This window comes from Bos javanicus, chromosome 20 (assembly GCF_032452875.1).
Source record: "Bos javanicus breed banteng chromosome 20, ARS-OSU_banteng_1.0, whole genome shotgun sequence".
Lineage (NCBI taxonomy): Eukaryota > Metazoa > Chordata > Mammalia > Artiodactyla > Bovidae > Bos > Bos javanicus.
The window spans coordinates 59,758,467-59,785,153 of NC_083887.1; the positions used below are offsets into that span (position 1 = coordinate 59,758,467).

Below are 26,687 nucleotides of genomic sequence, written 5' to 3' on the forward strand. Positions count from 1 at the left end.
TGAATAACTAAGAGGGGAAGTTTAAAAACTCCACAAATAGAAATTGTTATTAAATAAATGAATGTCAAAGTGAAATGTTTAGTAAGGTAAAGTGATGCTAAATTTTAATGTGGTTTTATATTTGGGAGGAGATATAGCTATTCATGATGATGATTATTTCATTTAACATTCTCCCAGTGAAATTGTCTTATTTTATTTGACAAATAATACCAAACCACCTGACCTGCCTCTTGAGAAATCTGTATGCAGGTCAGGAAGAACTGGATGTGGAACAACAGACTCGTTCAAAATAAGGAAAGGAGTGCATCAAGGCTGTATATTGTCACCCTGCTTATTTAACTTAAATGTAGAGTACATCATGAGAAACCTAGGGCTGGATGAAGCACAAACTGGAATCAAGATTGCCGGGAGAAATATCAATAACCTCAGATATGCAGATGATACCACACTTATGGCAGAAAGTGAAGAAGAACTAAAAGAGCTTCTTGATGAAAGCGAAAGAGGAGAGTGAAAAAGTTGGATTAAAACTCAACATTCAGAAAACTAAGATCATGGCATCTGGTCCCATCACTTCATGGCAAATAGATGGGAAACAGTGGAAACAGTGACAGATCTTATTTTGGGTGGGCTCCAAAAATCACTGCAGATGGTGACAGCAGCCATGAAATTAAAAGATGCTTATGACTTGAAAGTAAAGTTATGACCAAACTAGACAGTATATTAAAAAGCAGACATTACTTTTCCAACAAAGGTCCATCTAGTCAAGGCTATGGTTTTTCCAGTAGTCATGTATGGATAGGAGAGTTGGACTATAAAGAAAGCTAAGCACAGAAGAATTGATGCTTTTGAACTGTGGTGTTGGAGAAGACTCTTAAGAGTCCCTTGGACTGCAGGGAGATCCAATCAGTCCATCCTCAAGGAAATCAGTCCTGAATATTCATTGGAAGGACTGATGCTGAAGCTGAAACTCCAATACTTTGGCCACCTGATGTGAATAACTGACCTGTTGGAAAAGTCCCTGATGTTGGGAAAGACTGAAGGCAGGAGGAGAAGGGGATGACAGAGGATGAGATGGTTGGATGGCATCACTGACTCAATGGACATGAATTTGAGTAAACTCTGGGAGTCGACAATAGACAGGGAGGCTGGCGTGCTGCAGTTCATGGGGTTGCAAAGTGTCAGACATGACTGAGTGATTGAACTGAACTGATTTTGACAAAATTGTGAAGTGGTTATCCTTGGAATTCATAAAACCTTATAAAGCTTGAGTTCTGGGTGACTTAGTTTATACTTACTCAAATAAAGCAAATTGAAATCTTATTCTTATTCACATAACTAAACAAAAATTCTATAATCAGTACATTTAATATTTTATTTGTTCCATCCAAGTTCAATGTTTTGTTAGCTTTATGCAATATTCTATCTTACCTTCAGCAGATTCATAGTCTTGTTTTTTCCTTCCCCCCATGATATCATACCAGTGAGTATTTTTTCCTTTTCTTTTGATTCCAAAGTTATAAGACATTAAAAGTAAGTTTAGCTTACTGGGTTTATATTTAGCATAAAAAATAAATGAAGAATTAATGATTTTTCTTAGAACTCAAGGAAAATCTTACAGTTACTAGAGAATCAGTAAGGGTAACAATCTTTTACAGGTTTATTTTCGGGTTTCCAATCTGTATTTGTGAGGGCTTCCCAGGTGGCACTAGTGGTAAAGAACCCAGTTGCCAATTCTGGAAACATAAGGGACGTGGGTTTGATCCCGGGCTTGGGAAGATCCCCTGGAGGAACGCATGGCAACCCACTCCAGTATTCTTGCCTGGGAAATCCCATGGGTAGGGGAGCCTGGGGACTACAGTCCATGGGGTCGCAAAGAGTCAGGCACAACTGAAGCGAATTAGCACACTCACACTTTTCTGAAGTGGGTCAGTAAGCTTCTTTGTAAACAATGTGTATTCATTCAACACTTTCTTATTATTTTAGGTAAATAATATAAATATTTGCTTTAGAGTACTGGTTTGTTTTGGGTTGTGCGTCTTTGGGGAGGGGGAGAATGGGGAGAATATTTTGATCGCATTTTAAGCATCTTATTGTATCTCTGTCCCAGGGAATCTCACCCTTTTTCTTGAATCCGTCTGCATTTCACAAGGAGCAGCTTTCATCACTTCTTTTCCTCCTCACTTCCTGTCTCTGAGGTGTTCATCCCTTTGCCTCTTATTCCAGTTCTCACATCTCTCCACTTAAACCTATCAGATTATTTGGGCATAGGCTTCTGTCTCCAACATTCTCTCACTCATCTCACTGATTTCTTTTTTTTTTTTAATAAATTTATTTGTTTTGATTGGAAGCTAATTACTTCACAATATTGTATTGGTTTTGCCATACATCAACATGAATCTGGCACTGGTACACACTTGTTCCCCATCCTGAACCCCCCTCCCACCTCCCTCCCGCTGTGGTACATACACAATGGAGTATTGCTGCTGCTGCTGCTAAGTGGCTTCAGTCGTGTCCAACCCTGTGCGACCCCAGAGACGGCAGCCCACCAGGCTCCCCCGTCCCTGGGATTCTCCAGGCAAGAACACTGGAGTGGGGTGCTATTTCCTTCTCCAATGCATGAAAGTGAAAAGTGAAAGTGAAGTCGCTCAGTCGTGTCTGACTCTTAGCGACCCCATGGACTGCAGCCTACCAGGCTCCTCCATCTGTGGGATTTTCCAAGCAAGAGTACTGAAGTGGGGTGCCATTGCCAATACAGTATACTAACGCATATATATGGAATTTAGAAAGATGGTAACAGTGCTCACTTCAGCAGCACATATACTAAAATTGGAACGATACAGAGAAGATTAGCATGGCCCTTGTGCAAGGATGACACGCAAATTCGTGAAGCGTCCCCTATTTTTAACACGTGTATACCTGTGGTGGATTCATATTGATATATGGCAAAACCAATACAATATTGTAAAGTTAAAAAATAAAATTAAAAAAAAAAGAAAAAGAAAACAAACAGTTAATCATAAAAAAAAAAGAAAGATGGTAACAATAACCCTGTATTCGAGACAGCAAAAGAGACACAGATGTATAGAACAGTTTTGGACTCTGTGGGAGAGGGAGAGGGTGGGATGATCTGGGATAATGGCAATGAAACATGTATAATATCATTGATTTCTATACAGAATAGTCACAGCTATGCTTTGTTAAATTTTATCCTGATGCCAATACCAGCTATTCTAACAAATCAGCACCCTTCTAATAAGTATATGCTCCCAAATTGTCTAAATCTAATAACTGAGAGAATTGCAAGTATTAGAATCATAATTGATAGACTTATTGTCCTTTATTCTGGAAACTCAACTTTACTTTCTATCCTTGTCCAAAGTAGAGAGAGGGTGGTGAGTTTTCTTCTCACTTACTGTCAATTGAAGTCAAAGGATTATTCAAATATGGGCCATGCAATCACAGTCTAATTTTGACTTGCCATCACAGAAATCATATTTTGTTTATTTTTATAACATGTGTGCACACTGTGTGTGCTGACATTGATGTTGGTAAAAATCTTACCTGACAGAGGGAGATGTATTCTAATGAATAGATAACCATGTACGTTTATCCAGTGACCAAGGGAACAATCAGTCAGTTCAGTTCAGTTCAGTTGCTCAGTCGTGTCTGACTCTTTGCAACCCCATGAATCGCAGCACGCCAGGCCTCCCTGTCCATCACCAACTCCCAGAGTTCACTCAGACTCACCTCCATCGAGTCAGTGATGCCATCCAGCCATCTCATCCTCTGTCGTCCCCTTCTCCTCTTGCCCCCAATCCCTCCCAGCATCAGAGTTTTTTCCAGTGAGTCAACTCTTAGCATGAGGTGGCCAAAGTACTGGACTTTCAGCTTCAGCATCATTCCTTCCAAAGAAATCCCAGAGCTGGTCTCCTTTAGAATGGACTGGTTGGATCTCCTTGCAGTCCAAGGGACTCTCAAGAGTCTTCTCCAACACCACAGTTCAAAAGCATCAATTCTTCAGCACTCAGCTTTCTTCACAGTCCAACTCTCACATCCATACATGACCACTGGAAAAACAATAGATGGAGTAAATACAGACATAAAATAAACCTAATACAAAAGCACTTTAACATAAGTAAGCATAAATTAATTTAGAAAAAATCACAGTGATTGTTTGCCAAAGTATATTTTCCTAAAATTATTAGGTTGCTGTATGAAGGACATCTGTATTAAGGTGAGTTTATAAAAACTGAATTAAATGGATTATGCATGAGATAGTCAAATACCATTACAGTTGAATTTGTCAAAATCTTTAGTTTACTGATTAGTGTGACTGACTGTCCATGTTAGATACAAAACTGTATTTATAAAGGTTATTCACCCATGGATTTCTATGCTTTAGAAAATATCCCATAGAATTTATGTCCCTCAATGTCCACATTTTGGAGTTCTAGTTCAATTAATTAGTTTGAAGAGATACTTGTTTAAATTTGAGAAGTCATTATAGATGCTGATTTCATTTTTAAAAATGTGAACTTTCCCTATTGGAAAACTTCAGAACAAAAGTAGTAGTCTTTTTAAAAAATTCTAGCCTTTCCTTTCCACTATCCTTGGAGAAAAAAAAAAAATAGAATTTGAGGAAAAGATAGGTTGTAAACATTGTTTTGGAAGAACCCTTTTCTTTAATATAAAAATTAAGCTAAAAATTATATACATGCCAGCCATGGTTGAAATACTAGACTGAAATGATACAACAGGGTCTGAATTTACTGCAAAAATACAGAGTGTAAAATTCACCATAAATCCTTCAATCTAACATTGATGTCAAGCATATTGACCTCAGCTGTCTTAACATAAAGGTTTTCATTGTAAATCTTAGGAAAAGTCATTTTACTTTAAATATATATTCATGCAAAAGTCACCTCATTGTCAATGTCATCCTTATTCAATTTAAACACTTTTTCCAGTTAAATGGCTTATTTCATACATCGACTGTGACAAAGGCAAATAACAGAAAATAAGTCTTGAGAGAGAGGTTTCATGTGAATATAAATGAATGTGTATAAAGCAAAGCTAACTGCAAGACTTTTATAGGTGAAATGGACTTGAAGTAACTACTGAAAATTGAAACCAAAATAATTTTGGAAAAAATAAAAACAAAAATGCATTTGGTGAAAATATATTTATAATTTTGTTTTCAAAGGTAATATTATACTAACCCAAAAGGATATTTTGTGGATATTTAAACTCAAAATAATTTTACTGAATTCCATGTTTGTTCATTTTTACAATTTTAAATAAGTGATACTTATTTTGCATTCATATAACTCTCTATATAATATCTTTCATTTTTTTGCCTTTATTAATATTATCTTATACTGCTACTGCTAAGTCACTTCAGTCGTGTCCGACTCTGTGCGACCCCATAGACAGCAGCCCACCAGGCTCCCCCGTCCCTGGGATTCTCCAGGCAAGAACACTGGAGTGGGTTGCCATTTCCTTCTCCAATGCATAAAAGTGAAAAGTGAGAGTGAAATCGCTCAGTTATGTCCGACTCTTCACGACCCCGTGGACTGCAGCCTACCAGGCTCCTCCGTCCATGGGATTTTCCAGGCAAGAGTACTGGAGTGGGGTGCCATTAGTAATACTAAAAAATGGCATCGATTTTGAGATACAATCTCATTAAATGGTGAGGATACAAGTCTATTTATATATGAGTTTATATATACTATACTTGTACTTTGATTTTATTTTGACTACTATTATGAATTTTTATGTTAATGAATTTGTTTTCAATACTGAAACTCCATGATGTTAATTGGTTCTTATAAAGCTCTAACCCATGACCTTGGTCTTAATATGATGATGCTTTCTGTATTAAAAAAATATATTTATTTTGTTATTTATTTATGATTCATTCATTCATTCATTTATTCTGTCACCTATGCTGTTATTTACTATATGCCAGATCATGAAGAGAGACAAGGCCTCCACTCAAATGTAGACTGCTTTTAATTGGATGAAAGTGAAAGTGAAAGTCACTCAGTGCCGGGGACCAGCCCCAGCTGATCCAGGGTATTCGAAGGAGAGACGGCCTAGGCGACTATTTATATGCTAATTAGAGATATAAAGAATAATAGAATGAGGATAGCTCAGTAGGAAAATTCAGTGGAGAAAAGAGGCTGAGTAGCTTGGTTTACGCGGAAAATCAGTATAACCCGTGACACCAGGTTAGCTCTGACCACGGAGGCCGCAGGCGCCCTCTCGAATAGCGGAAGGTGCCCCACCTTAGACACCTTCTCGAGTGGGTCTTAGAAGCCCAGGCAAATAAGTGGTCGAAGAGGATATCCACGCTCCAGATGGAGACTTCAGCCGGAAGTTAAAGGAAAGAATGACATGGGGAGACCAAGCATTGGTGAGCAAGGCCCGTAGCTTTATTTTTAACAGGGGCTTTTATACCCTAAGTTACACATAGAGGATAATAGGGGATGCAAAGTCAGCAGTCTTTGATTCTTATCAAAAACCAGGGTTTCTTTCCTGCAAATTTATCGTATACAAATGGTTTAGGTGATTTACATCATCTTCTGGCCAGAAGGCCTACTAACATTTTATGACTCTTGACAAGAACTTATCAACAAAGACTTATTTTCTCTAAGAGTAATTATTTTAAGGTTTGGCGCCATCTTCCAAAGATAAAATTGCATTCCTATAGGGTGGATGTGTAATGGGTTTACAACAAAGGAAAGAATTTATTACCTTAAGGGTCTAAAGTTACTAACACCAAGGCCACTACTTATTTTTTCTACATACCCACTATTAATTAATACATATTCAAGGATACAATTCAGGGGATGTGAAAACTTGGCAACAAGCATTGACTCATCAATGAAATCCCTTACTAGTTTATTCTGACAGTTTTTAACTCTCTGAGAGGCTCTTCCCGTGCCTCTGGAGGCTAGGAGACTGTAAACAATCGTATGCATAGCTGCAGGAGTCCGGGTAAACTTGTCAGGAGAGTTAGAGAGCCATCTGAGGGGTTTGGATTTAAACACTCCTAATTGCCCAGGAACTTTATTAATTGGAGCTGTAAGTTAACTCTTTGACAGAGAGAGAGAGATGGTGGTAGGGGACAGCCCCCAGTAAAGTCAGAGGTGAGAGCACAAAGCAATAAAGTAGGCAGACTATGGTTTTTTTTGAGGGGTAGATGCTCGAGAATATCCGGGCGGACTCCTGAGGCTCGATCCCGCCTTTGCGTATGCCGAGCCTCCTTCCTCATGACCTTTGTCACGAGTGGAATGCCTCACCGGCTCCCGGCAACTCAGTTGTGTCCGACTCTTTGCATCCCATGGAAGATACAGTCCATGTAATTCTTGAGGACAGAATTCTGGAGTGGGTAGCTGTTCCCTTCTCCAGGGGATCTTCCCAACCCAGGGATGGAACCCAGGTGACCCACATTGCAGGAGGATTTTTACCAGCTGAGCCACAAGGGAAGCCCTTTTAACTGGATGAAATGAAATATAAAGTATTGAAAAATGGAATATGAAGTAGTGGTCTGTAGAATAAACAAGGTAATATACTAGGACTTTGACTGAGTAGCTACTTTAGAGTAAGAGGTCAAATAAGAACCTCTGAGGAAATGATTCAAATACAAGAAGGTGCTGCCCATGGGGAGATCAAGGGAAATGCCTTATTGGTAGACGGAATTGTCAAGACAGAATTGAGCTTATACTTTTATGAGAATTCTTTTTTTTAAAATATAAATTTATTTATTTTAATTGGAGGTTAATTACTTTACAATATTGTATCTGTTTTACCATACATCAACAAGAATCCGCCACAGGTATACACGTGTTCCCAATCCCAACCCCTGCTACCTCCTCCCGGATTTTAAAAAGATGGTAAGGATAACCATGTATGCAAGACAGCAAAAGAGATACAGATGTATAGAATTGAGCTTATATTTTTAAAGACTAGCATAAAGGACCCTTTAAAAACTGTGGGCCAGGGAAAGATATTCAGTGGTAATATTAGTAAGGTAGCTGGGACCAATTTAGGTAGAGATTGTTAAGTTAGGGTAAATGCTTAGAAATTATTCTAAATCCCATGGGAATTCACTGTCCATCTTTACTCTGGTGTACAGCGTGGTTGGACAGTGTCTTCTGTGTAATCGTATTGTTCAAAGATGTCATCAAGTTTGATTTTCATCATAATATTTCAAGAGATACTTATTAGAATAACCTTTAGTATTTTGTGATATTTTCTCCTCTAGTTATGAATTACAATGATAGTTTATGTGTGTATAGAATTGTATACTTCATGGAGATTTTCACATATAAATGTGATGTATGATCTTCATGGCTTCCTTGGTGGCTCAGACTGTAAAGAATCTGCCTGCAAGGCAGGAGACCTGGGTTCAATCCCTGGGTAGGGATGATTCCTTGGAGAAGAGAATGGCAACCCAATCCAGTATTCTTGTCTGGAGAATTCCATGGACAGAGTAGCCTGGCAAGTTACAATGCATGGGGTCACAAAAAATCGGACATGACTGAGCAACTACCATACATACACACAATGGTAAAGAACCTACCTGCCAATGCAGGAGACTTAAGAGACTCAATGGCTTGTTCTATTAAGAATCCACCTACCATGCAGGAGACTTGGGTTCAATCCCTCCATCAGGAAGATCCCCTGGAGGAGGGTAAGACAGTCCACTCCATTGTTCTTGCCTGGAGAATCCCATGGACAGAGAGGCCTGGTGGGCTACTGTCCATAGTATCACAAAGAGTCAGACAGTACAGAAGTGACTTTGCACGCATGCGTGCACCATGAATTCCTGAAGACTGTCTTTACCTTCCCTCATAGCTCAGTCGGTAAAGAATCTGCCTGCAGTGCAGGAGACCCAGGTTCAATCCCTGGGTCGGGAAGATCTCCTGGGGAAGGAAATGGCTACCCACTCCAGTATTCTTGCCTGGAAAATCCCAAGCCAGAGGAGCCTGGTGGGCTGCAATTCATGGCATCGCAAAGAGTCAGGCACGACTGAGCGACTAACACTTCAATGAATTCTAATGAATAAGAGGTAAATTCACCTGGCAGTTCAAATTTGACTTTGACAGGGAACACCAGCAATGTCAGAATTACTAGGAGTGCATTAGAGCAAAATGCACGAAATGGGGCTTGATTGGAGAAAATGACTAAGCTGAATGAATTAGGCTACAATAGATTTTCTCCCCTATTAACATTTTTTATTACTTTTTGATCTTTTTTCCCTTTCCTTAGCCTATTCACAGAATGTAAGAGGAAAATACATTGAAAAAATACCTAGTGATGCTTCTTGTCTACTTTCATTAGAAGGCACAGAGATATCTAATGATCAACAAGGTTCTAGAATATATTAATGTAAGATAATCTTAATTAATCAACATATCCTTACTTTATGAATGCAAATAGAATTCTTTCTTTTTTTTTTACATTTACCTTTACTTGAAATGTTGAGTGACATTTAATTTTGTTTTCAAGTTAGAGTTGATATTTAATAAATGTAATCAAGTTTTATTCTAATCTAATTATGCCATTTTTTATGGCAATCATACTTAAAGAAAATGAAGAAACTGTTGTTCTGGTAATCACGGGGTATTAATTTTGAGATATTACAAAAAAACATGCCCCTGGGCATACAGAGCACACATGCCCTGGCTCTCCTGCAATAGAGCTTGAGAAAGTCATTATTATATTGTAATCTGTTTCCTTGTACTCTCATTTTGCTCACTGCCTGTTTACTCTCAGATCCAGTCCTCTATTAATCAATTATTTTCTTACCAGTTAACCAATGAAAGTTATTAGAAAAAAATGTAGGATTAGAGCATGAGGGACTCACCCAAGCTCTTTTTCTGCTTCAGGAATATTTCTGGAAGTAGCCAGATCTCATCTGTGGTTCTTATTTTCACTGGAAGCCCTGGATCCAAGGCTTGTGTTCCTCCACCTCCTCCAATAACTGATAGCAGCTTCCTGCTTTCTTATTACTAAATTGCCTCACCATCTGCTCTTTTTAATCTTTCAGCTTTTTAACTGCTTTGTAGCTACTTCACTCTATTGAAATATCTGATGTGAGCTGTTTTTTCCTGAGTGATACACTGAGTTACTACCTAATTGCCCTAGAGTTAATATCTATGTATTTGGCATGTAACAATGCTAAAATCATATTGATTCGGAATACTTATATTTCAGACAAAATATGCTTGCAATAATTTGACAAAAATTCCACAACTTAAACTCACAGTACAGAATTTTCAAGTTAAAATAAACATAAAATTGCCTGAGCTTTTAATGACAGCTGGAAATTGGCGTCTTTATTTTGTTCCTCAAGAATTTATGTCTGCTTGCATTTGCATTGTTTTAAAAATCAAGACTGCTGCATTAACTAGCATTTTTTGAGTGTTCTGTCTTGTATTCTTCAGCAGGTAAAGGATGTTGCATTTAATGCCCTTAGGAGAATAAAAACATGTCTACTGAATATGAAGGAAGATTACCTTCTCGAAAATCAATGTCATCTGAATCTCTTTCCTACGGGCCAAACAATCCCATCTTTAACGGAATTATAGGTCTGCTATTCATCACGGTTGGAGAAGGAAATGGCAACCCACTCTAGTGTTCTTGCCTGGAGAATCCGAGGGATGGGGGAGCCTGGTGGGCTGCCATCTATGGGGTCACACAGAGTCGGACATGACTGAAGCGACTTAGCAGCATTCATCACAGGGCTTTGTCATCAATGACATAAAGAGGACCCTAACCTGAACCTTCAGGAGAGGCTAAACTACAGTCACTTATTCTGATCAATAAGGTAGGAAGTTATGCAGAAATCTTTAATCTTGCAGGGCAAAATTCTTTGATGCTTTAAATAATAACCTTCCCATTTAAAAAAAAGTCATCTGATAAATATGCTTTTCTTAGGAAAAATTGATAGCTTGCATTTATTTAGTATATGTTGGTTATGTACTGGATATTATTATAAACATGGCAATTCATTTTTGTATTTAAACGTCTCAAAATCCCTAAAAGGTAAGGACAATTACTACCCAAGTTACAGATGAGAAACTGAAGCACGCAGTTAAGCAGCATGCCCAAGTTCACTGAGCTGGCAAGTGGCAGCCTGACTCCTGAGACCATGCTTTTAACTTCTCCAGTGTCCTTCCTCTCAATGTCCTGGTAAGTTGTTAACAGTCACAACTGAGGCTGGACAAATTCAGGTCATGCTAAACAGCAGGGAAGAAATAGTTCAATAAACACAAATTCAAATCATTATGTTGAACCCATGAAACCAATATAGTTTAACCCATGAAACACAGCTATACACAACTATTTATACACACTATATAGTGTGTATATACTATAATACACAACTATTAAAGTATAGTATAAATACTACACTTTAATATAAGTAGGCTGCTGCTGCTGTGCTGCTCAGTCGCTTCAGTCATGCCTGATTCTTTGTGAGCCCATGGACTGTAGCCCGCCAGGCTGCTCTGTGCATGGGGATTCTCCAGGCAAGAATGCTGGAGTGGGTTGCCATACCATTCTCCAGGGGATCTTCCCAATCCAGGGATCAAACCTGAGTCTCCTGCAGCTCCTGCATTGAAGGCAGATTCTTTACCTCTGAGCCACAGGAGAAGCCCTAATAAAAGTATATATAAGTATTTTATATAATATAAGTATTTTGTCCTAGAGACTGCTGAATATGAGTTGCATCAGCCTCATATACAAAAAATCAGGCTCCCCAAAGTATCTACTTAAAATAGTCACATTCTCCTCTCCAATAAATAATGATAAATGTTCCTTTAACAGTCTTTACCTTAAAAACTCTTGTGAACTAACTGTATATATTAAAATATAAATTTCAAAGTGAAACTAGGAATTTCAGGAAAAGAAAATTTTTGTACTTACATGCATGAGAAAGTTGCTCAGTTGTGTCTGACTCTTTGCAACCCCAAGGAATATTGGCTGCTAGGCTCTTCTGTCCATGGAATTCTCCAGACCAAAATATTGGAGTGGATTGCCATTCCCTTCTCCAGGGGCTCTTCCCAATCCAGGGATTGAACCTGAGTCTCTTGCACTGCAGGCGGATTCTTTATGATCTGAGCCACCAGAGAAGCATGCTGCTGCTGCTGCTAAGTCGCTTCAGTTGTGTCCGACTCTGTTCGACCCCATAGACGGCAGCCCACCAGGCCCCACCATCCCTGGGATTCTCCAGGCAAGAACACTGGAGTGGGTTGCCATTTCCTCCTCCAATGCATGAAAGTGAAAAGTGAAAATGAAGTCACTCAGTCGTGTCCAACTCTTAGAGACCCCATGGATTGCAGCCTACCAGGCTCCTCTGTCCATGGGATTTTCCAGGCAAGAGTACTGGAGTGGGGTGCCATTTCCTTCTCCCAGAGAAGCATGAACCTACTTCAAAACCAAAGCAGCTGTAGAATACTTCAAAGTGCTGAAGATTTTTTATATTTCCTTTGAGACTGCCATTATTTCAGGTAAAACAAAAATATGTCTTCCTTATAAGCCTTGGAGCTGTGACACCTTTTGTCCTACCTAGAGTACATGGGGTTGAGATGGGATAATTAATTACCCAGTGGCAGTGATTCAACATCCATCACTAGGAGTCAGCCTTTTCATACTGTTCATGTGCCGGAATCAAGATTGCCGGGAGAAATATCAATAACCACCGATATGCAGACGACACCACACGTACGGCAAAAAGTGAAAAAGAACTAAAGAGGTTCTTGATGAAAGTGAAAGAGGAGACTGAAAAAGTTGGCTTAAAACTCAACATTCAGAAAACTAAGATTATGGCATCTGGTCCCATCACTTCATGGCAAATAGATGGGGAAACAATGGAAACAGTGACAGACTTCATTTTGGGGAGCTCCAAAAATCAATGCAGATGGTGACTTCAGCCATGAAATTAAAAGACACTTGCTCCTTGGAAGAAGTTATGACCAACCTAGACAGCATATTAAAAAGCAGAGACATTACTTTACTAACAAAGGTCCATTCAAAGCTATGGCTTTTCCAGGAGTATAGTATGGATGTGAGAGTTGGACTATAAAGAAAGCTGATCACTGAAGATTTGATGCTTTTGAACTGTGGTGTTGGAGAAGACTCTTCAGAGTCCCTTGGATTGCAAGGAGATCCAACCAGTCCATCTTAAAGGAAATCAACCCTGAATATTCATTGGAAGGACTGATGCTGAAGCTGAAACTCCAATACTTTGGCCACCTGCTGTGAAGAACTGACTCATTTGAAAAGACCCTGATGATGGGAATGACTGAAGGCAGGAGAAGAAGGGGACAGCAAAAGATAAGATTGTTGGATGGCATCACTGACTCGATGGACATGAGTTTGATAAAGCTCCAGAAGTTGGTGATGGACAGGGAAGCCTGGCGTACTGTAGTCCGTGGGGTCACAAAGAGTTGGACATGACTGAGTGACTGAACTGAACTGACATGAGGTTCTCAAGGCAAGAATACTGAAGTGATTTGCCATTCCCTTCTCCAGTGGACTACATTTTGTCAGAACTCTCCACCATGAGCCATGTGTCTTGAGTGGCCCTACATTGCATGGCTCATTGTTTCATTGAGTTAGACAAGGCTGTGGTCCATGTGATCAGTTTGATTAGTTTTTTGTCTTTGTGGTTTTCGCTCTGCCTGCCCTTACCAAAGTGAGGAAATTAAGTCACTTAGTCATATCCGACTCTTTGCGACCCCATGGACTGTAGCCTACCAGACTCCTCTGTCCATGGGATTTTCCAGACAATAGTACTGGAGTGGATTGCCATTTCCTTCTCCAGCAGATCTTCCCAACCCAGGGATGGAACCCAGGTCTTCCACATTGTAGACAGACACTTTACTGTCTGAGCCACCAGGGAAGCCCTCACCAAAAGGTGTGGGAAATTGAGCCATGGTTCTGTTACTTTTACCTTGCTAATCTACACCTCAAGAATTGATGCTTTTTAACTGTGATGTTGAGGAAGACTCTTGAGAGTTGCTGGGACTGCAAGGAGATCAAACCAGTCAGTCCTAAAGGAAATCAGTCCTGAATATTCATTGTAAAAATTGATTCTGAAGCTGAAGCTCCAATAATTTGGCCACCTGATGTGAAGAATTGACTCATTGGAAAAGACCCTGATGCTGGGAAGGAATGAAGGCAGGAGGAAAAGGGGATGACAGAGGATGAGGTGGTTGGATGGCATCACTGACTTGATGAACATGAATTTGAACAAGCTCCGGGAGTTTGGTGATGGACAGAAAGGCTTGGTGTGCTGCAGTCCATGGGGTCACAAAGAGTTGACTGAGCAGCTGAACTGAACTGAACACCTTAATAAAAAAAGAAAGTGTTCAAGACTAATTTGAGAGTTGCTTCAATCTTCAGTGCCTTAGTTATCATGAATAAGCTATCTTGGTGATGGTTTAGTTGCTATGTCGTATCCCACTCTTGCGACCCCATGGACATAGCCCGCCAGGCTCCTCTGTCCTTGGGATTTGCTAGGCAAAGATACTGGAGTGGGTAGCTATTTTCTTCTCATTGCAAGGAAGTTTCCTGCATTGCCAGGGGATTCTTTGTAATCTGATGAATAGCAGATTCACTTGGAGTACTTTTTGTTTTACAGTTTCCTGCTCATTTTCTTTGGTTTACAGATTCCTTGGTTTTATGGGATTAAAATGCCTAAGTGTCAGGTCAAGGAATCTGCATTTTTAAAGCACTCATCATACATTGTCAAGGGCTAGAACCATTGTAGTGCGCTTTGACGTCCTTGAAGGGAGAAACTGTATGTTAACACTGGCCTCAGTATAGATAGTTCTCCATAAACGTGTGTTGAATATAGGAAGTTAGCCTCGGGATATATTCAAGGATTTGGCATCATATCAGATCAGGCAAGGGGGTAACTGTCTTTAGGAAACCATCTCAACTCTAGCAACAGGGATCCATTTGAAGGCCTCACAAGGGGATAATTCTAGTATCTGGGATAATTTGTCAGCTCTCCCTAGGGTGTAGTGAAGAAGCCATCAGGGCTGGAATAAATTCCATAACCTAAAAGTGAATTAGAATTAACAATGGCGCTGATATCAGTGGATAAGGAGACAGATGAATGCATACCACAAGAAGTAAAAGAATAGACAGAAAAGATGACCACAGGTCAAGGAAAGAAGGTTCTACATATCAGGAGATAACCAAAAACCGAGGTCCCCAGGGACTGGCCTTGCACCAAATTTCAAACATGTGAACTCTGCTTACAAACGTGTAATCTCTGTGCCTGTGGGGAAAACCTCTTCCAACCTCACTCCATTGAGTTCCACAGGTGACCAGAAAATCAGAAATAGCTCCCAGTCAGATGAAATGGTGAGAGACAATTCAGGAGATTTGGAATATTTATAATATTAGACAAAAGACAGACTTGATCTCAGTAACATTTGTTAAACAATCTTCTGATTTTATTAGCAATCTTTCAAATACAAGCCAAATGTTCTAATGATTCCTTCTATTTGATTCTGTCTCTGAGTTACATAAACTTGTTTAAAGGAAGGTGTCAGCTGTGGATCATAGAAGTGAAAAAAAGTTACATTTCTCCAATATTCATTTTGTGATATTAAATAATAGAGTTTCAGTGGAATTTCAGTTTTTCCCAGAAGGCCTAATATATTTATTTATATATTACATGCATTAGTAAGAATAGGTGTAAATTGAACTTTCTAATTCATGGCCCTATAAAATTGAGTGCCTTAATACATAAAATGTACAAAAGTGTAAGAAAAATACTGGTTTCAAAACTGACAAATGGTGCTTTTTTATCCTCTCAGTGTGCATTATGTAGATTAACCTAAAATTCCTGAATTTTCCAAATTATGACATAAACTAAGATTATTGGAAATGACAGCTGGGATAATAATGATCCTACTTCAGTTTATTTTATATGAGAAACATTTGGCTATTTTTTAAAGACTTTGCCCATGACAGAGATGATCTTAAATCTAGCTGAAGTAAGGTAACACTATTTCTAACTGGAGGGAAAGCTATACTTTCTTACTGTTATTGGAGTATTTATTTGTTGGTTTCTGAATTTGGAACATTTATTTGGAATATTATCATCTGAAGATTCAGTCTGAGTTCACTGATATGATTAATTTGACCTTCAGTAGTAGAGTCCAGAGGAATGCTCTCTGTCTCTTTGTGTTCATCTCCTGATTCATCTTGTAATACTGCATTTTCTCATATCAGCTTTTTCTCTTTGTCATTGTGCATAAAATATTTAAAATTCTGAATTCTCAGCTACGTTCAATACATTATAAAAATAGATTACAAAGATGTTTCCAATTTGTTTTAATACCTTCTTGAAAGAAGATGCAATACTTTGGGTAACATAATAAAAAACTGAAAGATAATAATGTATTTTAATATTTTATCTTCCTTGTAGCTATTGCATCCTTCTAAAGCTTACTTATTCTTTTAATTTTTGGTAACTTGGTTAGAAACAATTATAAGTAATGAGTTATAATGAAAAAAAGTTAATACAGGAAAACAATGTCACTGATAAGCCATAGTGTGGATAAGATACATAAAAATAATGGAGTTTTAGCTTATATTGTATTTTTAAGACAAAATGATTTTTTAATTAAGTAATGTTTGTAATTTTTCTTTTAATTGCCCTGACACAGAATGAAAGCCTTTAAACAACAATACAGATGATTATTTGTAACTGCTTAAAAAGACTATTTGCAAATTGGTGCCAATGGACCCTGTTACAGAGAATTAACAGGGTCATCATGAACTCCAGCTTCAACATTATCCTCATGTTTATACAGCTCTTTGAGGCTACTCTTGATTAGATTTGGGGAATAAATATCTTTCTTCCCTCCTGAATCATGATTTAATACACCACCAATTTTTGACTGTTGCATGGTTGTAGCCTAGTTCAGTTCAGTTCAGTTCAGTCGCTCAGTCATGTCTGATCCTTTGTGACCCTATTGACTGCAGTACACTCAGCCCTCCCTGACTATGATTGTCTCCTGAAGTTTGCTCAAGTTCTTGATTGCATCAGTGATGCCATCCAACCATCCCATCCTCTGTTGCCCCCATCTCCTCCTGCCTTCAATCTTTCCCAGCATCAGGGTCTTTTCTAATGAGTCAGTTCTTTCCATCAGGAGGCCAAAGTAGCTAGATGTAAATTCTGATTTCTACAATATGGATCCAAAAGAACATGTTTTTTTTCTTTCCTGTTCTGTAGAAAAGTCAGCAAGAGAAGTAGAATTCTTAGATTTTCATATATGTGAAGTCCTAAAGATCACAATTATACTAAGGGAAAATAATAAAGTAGACCTACTTGTCTTATCCTTCATCCAATGATTCATAATAATTTTGCCCCTGAGTGATGAAGAAAAAGAAAAATCTTGAAAGCACATAATCACAAATGGTTTTACAAGTTTTCATTATAAATTCCTACAACTTGGTTAATATAAAACACCTGAAATCCAATATTTACTTTAAAATGTGCCAAGTAATACTGATAAATGCCTGGTAGAAATAAAAAGTAAAAGTCTGCAGAAACTCAATTTGAAACCTGGTTCAAAGAATTTCCATGGAAAACTTCTGTGAATATACTAAGTGAACAATCACAAAACACAAAAGATAAAAAGTAAATGGTATTATTCAGAACCAGCAGATAAAGTAGAAAACAGAATGAGGTCCATAACAAATCAGATATTGTAATTACTAAATGAAATAAAATTATATAAAATACTTAAAAAATAAAAGTAATTGAAAGTATGTTTATAGGGCAGGACCTATATAAAACAAGTGGATTTGAAAGGAAACTCAAGAGAAAGAAAGAAATCAGTAGTTGTACAGGTTTAATAGAAGATGAGGAACATCTGAAGATGATGTTAATGCATTTAAAGATAAATCTAAAGAAATTATACAGAATACAATACAATGGGATAAAAAGTTTTAAAAAATAAAGAAAATTGAAAGTTAAAGTAAGAAATATAGCATATCTAACCAATGTTTTCAAACAAATAGATAGTGGGGAAGAGGCACAGTTAGAAGAAGTTTCCATGACTAAGAATTTTCCATAACTGATTATATAAACCAGTATACACACTTTGGGAAACCCAAGAATAGCAAGCAAGACAAAGTAAACAGAATGCTTCTCCTAAATATATGTCAAGTAAAATTCAGATCAGCATTGAAAGAACTAAAGTCTTAAAGCATCTATCACCAGAAGACAATTTTCAAAGGCATAAGTTATATCCTGACAGCTGAACCACACAACGAATGGTTTCTCAGCAACAAAAATGAACAGTGAGAAAAAAGTCATACCGTGCTTAGAGAAGGAAAAAAGCAGAACTCAGAGCTATATATTAACTGAAAATATCTAATGCAAATGAAAACAATATAAACACATTTTCAGACATAAAAAAGCTTTAGTGTTTACCACCACAAGACACTCTCTCAGTTTGGTTCAGTCGCTCAGTCATATCCGACTCTTTACAATCCCATACACTGCAGCATGCCAGGCTCCCCTGTCCATCACCAACTCCTGAAGCTTGCTCGAACTCATGTCCATTGAGTCGGTGATGCCATCCAACCAGCTCATCCTCTGTCATTCACTTCTCCTTCCATCTTCAATCTTTCTTGACATCAGGGTCTTTTCCAGTAAGTCAGTTCATTACATCAGGTGGACAAAGTATTGGAGTTTGTTTCAGCATCAATCCTTCCAGTGAACATTTAGGACTGATCTCCTTTAGGATGGACTGGTTGGATCTTCTTGGTGTTCAAGGGACTCTCAAGAGTCTTCTCCAATACCACAGTTCAAAAGCATCAATTCTTTGGCGCTCAGCTTTCTTTATAGCCCAACTCTCACATCCATATATGACTATATGACCATATATGACATATATGACATCCATATATGATATTAGCTTTGACTAGATGGACTTTTATTGGCAAAGTAACATCTCTGCTTTTTAATATGCTGTCTAGGTTGGTCATAACTTTTCTTCCAAGGAGCAAGCATCTTTTAATTTCATGGCTGCAGTCTAATCTACTGTGATTTTGGAGCTCAAAAAAATTAAGTCTGTCACTGTTTCCATTGTTTCCCCATCTATTTGCCATGAATTGATGGGACCAGATGTCATGATCTTAGTTTTCTGAATGTTGAATTTTAAGCTTTTTCACTCTCCTCTTCCACTTTCATCAAGAGGCTCTTTAGTTCTTCATATTCTGTTGGAAGTGTGTGTCATCTACATATCTGAGGTTATCGATATTTCTCCATGTGATCTTGATTCCAGCTTGTGCTTTATCCAGCCCAGCATTTCTCATGATGTACTCTGCATTTAAGTTAAACAAGCAGGGTGACAATATACAGACTTGATGTACTCCTTTCCCAATTTGGAACCAGTCTGTTCCACATCCAGTTCTAACTGTTGCTTCTTGACCTGCATACAGATTTCTCAAGAAGCAGGTCAGGTGGTCTGGTATTCCCTTCTCTTGAAAAATTTTCCAGAACTTTTTGTGATCCACACAACCAAAAGTTTTGGCATAGTCAATAAAGCAGAAATAGATGTTTTTCTGGAACTCTCTTGCTTTTTCCATGATCCAAGGGATGTGGGCAATTTGGTCTTTGGTTCCTTTGCCTTTTATAAATCCAGCTTGAACATCTGGAAGTTCACGGTTCATGTATGGTTGAAGCCTGACTTGGAGAATTTTGAGCATTACTTTGTCAGCGTGTAAGATGAGTGTAATTGTACAGTAGTTTGAGCATTCTTTGGCATTTCCTTTGTTTGGGATTGGAATGAAAATTGACTTTTGCCAGTCCTGTGGCCGCTGCTGAGATTTCCAAATTTGCTGGTATATTGAGTGAAGCACTTTCACAGCATCATCTTCCAGGATTTGAAATAGCTCAGCTGGAATTCCATCACCTCCACTAGCTTTCTTCATAGTGATACTTCCTAGGCTTTCTTGACTTCACATTCTAGGATGTCTGGTTCTAGGTGAGTGATCACACCATTGTGGTTATCTGGGTCATGAAGATTTTTTTCTACAGTTCTTCTATGTATTCTTGCCATCACTTCTTAACATCTTCTACTTCTATTAAGATCCATACCATTTCTGTCCTTTTTGTGCCCATCTTTGCATGACATGTTCCCTTGGTATTTCTAGTTTTCTTGAACAGATCTTTAGTCTTTTCCATTCTATCGTTTAGGGCAAAATTTAAGAAACTCACTTAATGCAGAAATGAAATTAATCTTACATGGAGTGCCTAAAGTGAAAAAAGAAATTTGAGTGGGAGAACAAGAAAATATTGGTGAATCTAATGGATAAATTGAAAAAAATACAGGGCAAATACTGATCAATTTTACACCAAAAAAATGCTGATAAAACTATGAGAAAAAGTGACTTTTGGGGCACAAATACATCACTGGAGATGTTCAGTGTACAATAGGTTTCATTTCATCAGACACATGTAGCAAGTTCTTACCTAAGAACATAGCTTACCCATATATAACAAAATTTATGAAAACAAGTAAATTGATGAATCACCATCACAGTGAGGGAATTTTGACTTACTCTCTTAATAATAAGGCCTCCCCAATGGCATAGTGGTAAAGAATCTGCCTGCCAGTGTAGGAGGTGCTGGTACATTTCCTGAGTTAAGAATATCCCAAGATGAAAGAAATGACAACCGACTTCTTAATAACTGGTAGAAAAAAAGGAGACTAAAAATATCAGTAGAATCATTGTTGTTGTTCAGTTGCTCAGTAGTGTCTGACACTTTGCAACCCCATGGACTGCAACACACCAGGCTTCCTTGTCCTTCACCAGCTCCTGGAGCTTACTCAAACTCATGTCCATCAAGTTGGTGATGCCATCCAACCATCTCATCCTCTGTTATCCCCTTCTCCTCCTGCCTTCAATCTTTCCCAGCATTAGTGTCTTTTCTGATGATGAGTTGGTTCTTTGCATCAGGTGGCCAAAATATTGGAGCTTCAGTTTAGCATCAGTACTTTCAATGAATATTCAGGATTTATTTCCTTTAGGATTGACTGGTTTGATCTCCTTGCAGTCCAAGGGACTCTTCTCCAACATCACAGTTGGAGTCTTCTCCAACATCACAGTTCAAAAGCATCAATTCTCCAGCGCTCAGCTTCCTTTATAATCCAAATCTCATATCCATACATAACTACTGGAAAAACCATAGCCTTGACTATATGGACCTTTGTCAGCAAAGTAATGTCTCTGCTTTTCAGTATGATGCCTAATTTGTCATAGCTTTTTTCCAAGGAGTAAGTGTCTTTTCATTTCATGGCTTCAGTCACTATCTGCAGTGATTTTTGAACACAAGAAAATAAAATCTGTCACTCTTTCCATTGTTTCCCTATCTATTTGCCATGGAGTGATGGGACCAGATGCCATCAGATGTTTGAATGTTGAGTTTGAAGCTAGCTTTTTCATTCTCCTCTTTCACTTTTATCAAGAGGCTCTTTAGTTCCTCTTTGCCTTCTGCCATATGGGTGGTGTCATCTGCATATCTGAGATTATTGATATTTATCCTTGCAATCTTGATTCCAGCTTAGGCTTCATCCAGCCTAACATGTCACATGATGTATTCTGCATGTAAGTTAAATAAACAGGATAACAGTGTACAGCCTTAACATACTCCTTTCCCAATTTGGAACCAGTCTGCTGTTCCATATATGGATATAACTGTTGCTTCTTGATTGCGTACATATTTCTCAGGAGGCAGGTAAAATGGTCTGGTATTCCCATCTCTTTAAGAATTTTCTACAGTTTGTTGTGATCTACACAGTCAAAGGCTTTATTATAGTCAATGAAGCAGAAGTAGATGCTTTTCTGAAATTCTCTTGATTTTTCCATGATCCAACAGATGTTGGCAATTTGATCTCTGGCTCCTCTGCCTTTTCTAAATCCAGCTTGAACATCTGAAAGTTCTTGGTTCATGTACTGTTGAAGTCTAGCTTAGAGAATTTTTAGTATTACTTTACTAATGGGTGAGATGAGTGGAATTGTGCTATAGTTTTAAAATTCTTTGGCACTTCCTTTCTTTTGGATTGGAATGAAAGCTGATCTTTTCCAGTCCTGTAGCCACTGCTAAGTTTTTCAAATTTGCTGGTATATTGAGTGTGGCACTTTAAGAGCATCATCTTTTAAGATTTGAAATAGCTTAGCTGGAATTCCATCACTTTCACTAGCTTCATTCATAGTGAAACATCCTAAGGCCCGCTTGACTTCACACTCCAAGATATATGGCTCCAGGTAAGTGATCACACCATAGTGGTTAAAAAGTTCAAATAAACCAGTACATAAGCCAGATATATTAAATAAACATACACCTTAAGCATAGTGAGAACTGACCACATCCTAGGACTTAAAAGCAAGTCTCAAATATTTTTAAGGAGTAAAATATTCTGTGATTACAATACATCTAGCTTATAAAACAAAAAGAAAAAAGAACTAGGGAAATAATGTGTTTTAAAATTCAGGAAAAAATAAGCTAATGATCAATAACTCCTGGGTAAATACAGAATTACAGTGTGATTAGAAAATTTTGGGACATTAATGCCAAAATTGCTCTTGTGAAAACTTGTAGCACGCAGTTAAAGTGATACTTAGATGGAAATTCATTGTCTTAAATTATTAAACTAGAGAAGAAGAAAAGGTGAAAATTGATGATCAAAGCATCTAGCTCCAGGTGTTATAAGGAAATAGTAGCAAAATGAATCCAAATAAATCAGAACTCCATATGTAGAAATAGGACATGTGTGTATGTTAACATTTAAGCTTTTGTAAGGTAGGTCTCTATGATTCACATTTGTGAACCTGAGCAGACCAACGGAAGAAATTGTCCTATTTCAGTCACTATTCTATACTCTCATTTCAGACAATGTAGAGCTAAATTAAAGTTTAATGAATAGAAAACAAGATGGAAATTGAATCACATCTAACACTGACTGTACTAAACCAGTTAGAGTTATAATCTCCACTGGATTCCACACACCGGTTTAGTACAAGTTTTTCTGGATGCAAAGTGAACTAAACCATGAAGGACCAAATAGCATAGATTTTTGAGATTTTCAGATATCAGGACCCAAGGAAGGACATAACAGACTGATATTCCCAGCTGTAAAGCTTGGATAATGCTAGAGAAACTACCTTATTTTATTAACTTGGATATTAATTGGGACAAACTATATATAATTCATAATAAATGTCAGGCTCACTAATATACTACATGATGATAAGTTGCTTTAACTTGCTACACATGAATTACTACTGGATGAAAAACAGTCAGTGAGCAGTTTTTCATTCCAGTCCTAGTTACTTTTGCTTCTTTTCATTAATTCCATTTTAACTTTTGAATATTTTTTATATTCAGTTATAATCAAAGTATTTATATTTAAAAAATAATTGATTCTAGAAGAGGGTGTGAGACAGACTGTGATCTGGGACCCTTTGCTGCAATGCTGCAGTTCTTGCACCTGGACACATCTCTCCTCCAGCAACAGAACACAAAGAAATTATGTGGAACTAAAAGTAAGTGGGTGCATGCTGCAATTCGGTTAAATTCTGGACAAAGATATCAGAAAACCCAACAGCCACTTTTGAAGAGCATAGAGCAAAAACGGGGTGTTGGAAACAAAAATAGGGTACTGAGTATGCCTCCTGCACTCAATACCACCAGAGGGGTGGGAGAAACACCTAAGCCACCCCTCTGGTTCAACCCCTGTACACGCCCTTACACTCATCCCATATAAGGAACATGCTTGCCTTTCCCACCTCCAAGAAGAAAGGAAGCAAGTAAGGGAAACTCTTGTTTGTTCTTGCTGCCTCTTGCTGCAGCAGGGTCCCTATAAAACCTTGCCTGATTTTCTTCTCTGGCATCTGTGCTATACACTGTACTCATTCATTTCAGTCATGTCCGACCCTATAGACTGTAGCCTGCCAGGCTCATTTATCCATGGAATTTTCTAGGCAAGAATACTGGAGTAGGTTGCTATGATCTGCTCCAGGGGATCTTCCCCACCCAGAGATCAAACCCGAATGTCCTGCATCTCCTGCACTGTAGGTGGATTCTAAAGAATCCAAGCCACCTGGGAAGCCTTAGTCAATTTCTATGGATTGGGGAAAGCCAAGAACCCTGGTCAGTATTAGCTGGGTTGATATATCATTAACATCTTAGGGCCAGTAGTTTGACTTTTTTTTTTTTTTTTCTCATTATAATAACCATAGCTGAGTTCACACTCCTTTAGAGCAGATTTTGTAACCTAATGAGCTCTGTAAGTTTGTGGTTCAGTTGCTTAGTCATATCCGACTCTTTGCAATCCCATGGTCTGCAGCATATCAGGTTTCCCTGTTATTCACTATTTCATGGAATTTGCTCAAACTCATGTCAATTTAGTTGGTGATGCCATCCAACCATCTTTTCCTCTGTAGTCCCCTTCTCCTCCCACCTTCACTCTTTCCCAACATCAGGGTCTTTTCCAATGAGTTGACTCTGTGCATCAAGTAGCCAAAGGATTGGAGCTTCAGCTTTAGCATCAGTGATAGAAGACTACTACCATTTTAAGCTTCTTTTAAGTCAAATAATACTTTGAGATTATTCTTCCTTGACTGATGAGAATGTAATTTTATTCCTCATGCTATTTTGAATTGCATACATCAATGAGGCATTATTAAATATGTTATACCTTGATTGCTATCTTCATTTTCAGGGGCTCTGGTTGTTTCTTTAAATCAACAAAGATTATTTATTCTTCTGCTCATGACAGGAAAATATTTCACAAGTGCTTGTAAACAAATTACAATATAATATTGAATTGGGAAAATATTCATGTAGATTTTAATAGAAAATGTTAAGAAGAACTACTCATTTTTCTGGCAAAGTAGCTTTATACAGAAAGTCAAAATGAGGTGCTTCATCTTTTACATGAACAAGGATACTATTTTGTGGATAACTATGAAATATAATGTGATTCCCCATTCCTATTGCTTCTTTTTCTAATGCTTAGTTCTCAGAATTGATGTAAAAGTGTAATCTGATATCTCTTCAAATAACCTCACAACCACACTCTGATCCTTAAGGTTCATGGAGGCAGTTCGCCCAATACATGTCAGATCTTTATTCTTCCCATGATGATGGCTCCAATTTAAAATCCTTCTCCAAATTTTCCCCTATGTATAAACTGACCCACAGTTGTCATGGCCATTTTCTTTTGTTGCATGGGTGAGTGTTCAGTCATTCAGTCATGTCTCTTTGCAACCCCATGGACTGTAGCCCTCCAGGCTCCTCTGTCCATGGAATTTTTCCAGGCAAGAATACTGGAGTGAGTTGCCATTTCCTCCTCCTCAGGATATTCCCAACCCAGGGATTGAAGCTGCATCTCTTGAGTCTCCTGTATTGGAAGGTGGAATCTTTACCACTACTACCACCTGGGAAGCCCATTTTTCTATTGTTAAGGCTGCCTAAAGATTTGACTAACAGTACTTTAGCCTTTTCATGTTACGATTCCAGACATTACCTTTATATCATAATGCCTAAGTTGACACGTTATGTTGACCCACAATGTTTTTCTTTTTTTGTTGCTGTTGTTCAGGTATGATTTATATACAATAAAAGTCATCCCTTGTAGTAAATCATTTTGTGAGTTAAAAAATGTATCAGTTGTATAATCACTATACTACAAATCAAAGTGTAGTTCTAATAACCAAACATTTTCCCTAGCCTTATATTTGCAAAATACTCATCTCCCATCTCTTGGCACAGTGATCTGTTATATGTCCTGACAATTCTGTATTTGCAAGAATGTCAAGTAAATGGAAAAACATTAGGTAGCCTTTCAAATCTGTCTTCTTTCCATAAGCATAATGCATTTGTGCTTCATTCAAGTTGTTGGTTTATCAATAGCCCATTTCTTCTCATTGCTGAGTACTGTTTCACACTGGAATTACCTGTTTGTTGATTTCCAAGCTGAAGTGTCATTCAGATTTTTTTGGATGTGTAACATTTACAAATAAAGCCACTATTAACATTCTCATATAGATTATTTGTAGAAACTTATACTGTCAGTCTACTTGGAAAAAGTACGTGTATGCTTAAGTGCTTCTTTGTCAGTAAAATGTTTATTTTAAATCAATTCTAGATTAGCAGAAACACTGCAAAGAAAGTATAGGGTTTGCACATGCCTCAAACTCAGTTTTTCCTGGTATTAACATCTCTAGTCAAGTACATGTGTTGCAATTAATGAATGCGATATTGACAGCGTATAGTTATTTATTTATTTATGTTTTTGTTACAGAATCCCATTCAGGATACCACATTGTGGTTAATTTACCTGACTTCTTCTTCTTCTTCTTCTTTTTTATTTTTTTGAGTGCAGCTATGAAATTATTTTTATTTATTTATTTTTATCTTAATTGGAGGCTAATTACTTTACAATATTGTGATAGTTTTTGCCATTCACTTAAGCTCCTTTTAGCTGAAATAGTTTCTCAGACTCTCCTTGCTTTTAATGATCTTGACAATTTTGAAGAGTAATGGACAGATATGTAGATGGTCTTTCAATTGGGATAAGTCTTATGATTTTCCCAAGATTAAACTACGTGATTAAAATACATGATTTATGGGA

The 26,687-nt window shown here is 37.8% G+C and overlaps 1 non-coding gene across 1 annotated transcript; it reads left to right on the forward strand.

Moving 5' to 3' along the window:
• The first annotated feature begins 2,796 nt into the window (after nucleotides 1–2,796).
• Nucleotides 2,797–2,903, forward strand: LOC133233832 (U6 spliceosomal RNA). Its single transcript, XR_009731882.1, has one exon. It is a non-coding gene; the product is annotated as a U6 spliceosomal RNA (small nuclear RNA).
• Nucleotides 2,904–26,687: the final 23,784 nt, after the last annotated feature.